This window comes from Oryx dammah, unplaced genomic scaffold (assembly GCF_014754425.2).
Source record: "Oryx dammah isolate SB20612 unplaced genomic scaffold, SCBI_Odam_1.1 HiC_scaffold_23, whole genome shotgun sequence".
Lineage (NCBI taxonomy): Eukaryota > Metazoa > Chordata > Mammalia > Artiodactyla > Bovidae > Oryx > Oryx dammah.
Genome location: NW_024070207.1, coordinates 3452425 through 3455933, shown reverse-complemented (window position 1 = coordinate 3455933; position 3509 = coordinate 3452425). Strand labels below are relative to the sequence as shown.

The 3509-nt window shown below is 38.1% G+C and overlaps 1 pseudogene; it reads right to left on the bottom strand.

The window, feature by feature from the left end:
- Nucleotides 1–1627: 1627 nt before the first annotated feature.
- LOC120882500 lies at nt 1628–2001 on the bottom strand (annotated as a pseudogene).
- Between the last annotated feature and the right edge of the window lie 1508 nt (nt 2002–3509).

The window sequence follows — 3509 nt, the reverse complement described above, 5'->3', positions numbered from 1 at the left end:
AGTTAAGCATGGAGCCATGAATGGAGCTGTTGTTAAAGAATTGTGAAGTCACAAACTTGGCCCAAGCTTATCCACTTATTTGTGCCAGAGTTTGGACTCTGCCTTCATTGTCACAGACACACGTTGGAGTTCAAAGGCAGCAGGGCACTTGAGACAAGGCTCCTGAGTAAATTCTGTCTCTACTGTCTGATTCAGCCAGGTGCCCTCAACAGCTTTCCTGCATGAGGCTGGACTTTGGCTGCCACAAGGCAGCTCAAGATTAGGTGGAGGTGGTTGGGAAACCAGTTAGGAGTGAGTTTCCTTTGGTGGTTATTTTTTCAAGGCAAGGATACAGTTTATTGGCTAACCAATTGAAGTTACCACTTGAGGAAAAAAACAAGTGTCATCAGCAAGATGGGCTCTTCTGTTTCATAATGTTAATGGGACAATCTATCAAAAGTCTCACACCCTTTTCCCCCAAAAGTCTACAGCAGAGCAGTCTTCCATATGGTTACTAATTTCTCAAATAAAACTTGTGGGGCTACATTGCCTTCATCTTTTTGCCCTGTGAAGTTCCTGAAAGGAAATATCATAGTTGTTAAATACAAATGCATAATTTCATAGAATAAAAATGTAATGGCTATTTCCCATAAGGGCAAACTAGGCAGCAGGTTATTTGGATCAAATCCTTTGGCTGAAAACAACTGAATAAATCACCTTACAAGCGCTGAGAATTTTCAGGGATTCTGTGGTGGCCTAGTGGTTAGGATTCTGGGTTTTCACTGCCATGACTGTGGTTCAGTCCCTTGTCAGGAAACTGAGATCCTGCAAACCACTTGGTGTGGCCAAAAATAAATTTGCATAGGAAACTTACCCTAAAAAAAACCGCTGAGGAGTTGAAAAGATAATGCAGTCCTAGCAGGCCCATTCTGAGGGGAAGCATGGGCTTCCCTGGAGGCTCAGATGGTAAAGAATTCGCCTACAATACAGGAGATGTAAGAGATGCAGATTTGATCCCTGGGTCTGGAAAAACCCCTGGAGAAGGAAATGGCAAACCACTCCTGTGTTTTTGCCTGGAGAATTCTATGGACAGAGGAGCCTGGTGGGTTATAGCCCATGGGATCACAAAAGAGTTGGACACGACTGAGAGACTAACACTTTGACTAAAGAGGCTAGCAGATTATTTGAGTGTCAAAGTTGCTTTTGCCTTGAAGACATTGGAGGGGTAAGGCTGATAGAATTCAAGGCACAGAGCGCGTTCAGTGTAGAGACTTCTACATGATACATTTACCTACGTTAAGCTGGGTCCCCAAGGAGTACACACTATCAAGATTAGGATAAATCAGAATGAATTGGTCACATCCTGATCCTCCAATCTAAACAGAGCAAAAGAAGGGAAAGGAAGGGGGATAAAATACTCCTGAGAAGATCTGTACCCCAGGAATATATGGCGGATTTGTACCCTAGGAATATATAGCATAGATAGTCTAAGAATTTGGCCTGATGCGATCCCCACCTTGTAGAGCCCCCAAAACACAGCCAGAAGAAGGAAAGTACACTTATTACAAGCCTTGGAGAATCTCCACAAACAATTGTTTTTGATTTAATAAAGTTTTATTTTTCAAAATGTATAGTTGGTGGGACCTGTTCATACATCTTCACCAGCAGTCGAGGCATCTCCACTCTTGGTGTTTCTAGTGTAAGTTAGTTTGAACTCTGTGCTTTGAAACCAGTTTTAAAAGTCCTTTACTAAGGAGCTCTGGAAGGGCTGCCCTGGCCATGGAGCTACAAATCTTGTTTCTCAGAGACCACAGCTGCAGTTTTAAGCTTGCAGCTGGGAACTTCCTTATAGAGTTTGTCATACGTTGCTCTGTCAAACAAATTGAGGTTATTGAGCTTATCCCAAAATTTGCCTTTGGACTGCCTCTTCTTTTTGGCCTTGCCAAGTTTGTTCCCTGGGTCTTTGTCTTTCTTAGCTAGCTTTCTGGCATCTTTATTCTTCTTGTCATCTTTGAGTGGCATAGTGAAGCTTAGAGAGCGCTGCTGCCACTGCTACCTTGCTAAGACACTGGACCCAAAGTCCACAAACAGGTTTTTAAGGGCAGTACCTGGTAAAACAATTGAAGATAATCAGACACATAGGAAATTTTTAAAAAAGAGACATGGACAACACAAATTATATTAATTGGTAACTTTGATGAATATTATGACTAAATCAGACTAATTCATTATGGGGTCCTCTCTCTGAATGCACAGATTGTGTTATGATGTAAGTATCATGACCACAATCTTTACATTCCTCAAGATAAGTAACAAATAAATGTTTTTAATAATTAAATATCACAGAAGTAGTTGCATGTTGTATGCTTTTTAGTGGAGTGTTGAATATTAGTTACCAGAATTTTTTGTTTAATTATATGGAACAATGGTCTGCTTTAGTACAAAATCTAATGTTTCTAAACAGACATCATTGATTAGTATATAAACAGATAGTTCCAGTAATAGTCATACAGAATCATTGTCTGAATTGTCTTTGCACTCCATAATGTTCAGAGAATAGTAAAAGATAAATCTATTTTCTATTTTTTTAACTCCAACATAGATAGAATAGAAAACAAAATCAAACAATTAAAGTGACAATAAAGAAGCTTTCACTTAAATCCAAAGTGGTTACTATAGTAACTTAAAATTGGAACATTATAATAAAAGTAGAATGAAAAGATAATTTCAAATGCTATATTAATCTTTTGAAATATAGAGAGGGAGTTGCTGTTTGATATTTGAAAGAGACTAGATTGCTGTTGAAGCTTCTAAGAAGACTGATTTTGTCTTGTCTGCTTTCTTTTTTATATTAATGTAAAAAAACTCTGACTGAAGGCATTAACTTGGAGAGAATGGAATTGTTAGTTTTGCTCACATTAATCTAAGACTGATGACAATAACTTTCTACAAGTAACTTGTAATTATTCATGGGAATGGAGGTCAGATTGAGTGAAAAAGTGCTTTACACATGACCTAAAGGATCAAATTTTTGATGTTTCTTTTCTACTTTCTTCATCATCAAGATAGAGATGCAGACACAGATGCAGGTATAACACAAAAGATTTAACTAAAGAAGGAAGGAGTTGGGATGAGTATGGAACTGCATTCAGCAGGCCCCATATTGAAACTAACTGAGGTTGTACTGTATTGAGGTCACTTTAAAGTTAGTGCTAGCACAGCTTCCTGGTTTGAAAACTAGAGATAAAGTAATTATCTACACATGAACAAATTCTGTTCTGAGAGCACATTTGTAAGTTTTCTTTGTTCATAAATCCAACAGAGTAAGGCTAGGTACCCAACTAACACAGTCAGCTATATAGTACTGTACTGTAATAGGTTTATAAAATTTTTCACACAAATAATACATAAAAAACAAATACAAAAATTAAAAAAATAATCTTACAGTCCAGTACCTTGAAAAGTACAGCAGTGCAGTACAATACACACACACACACACACACACACACACACACACACACACACACACA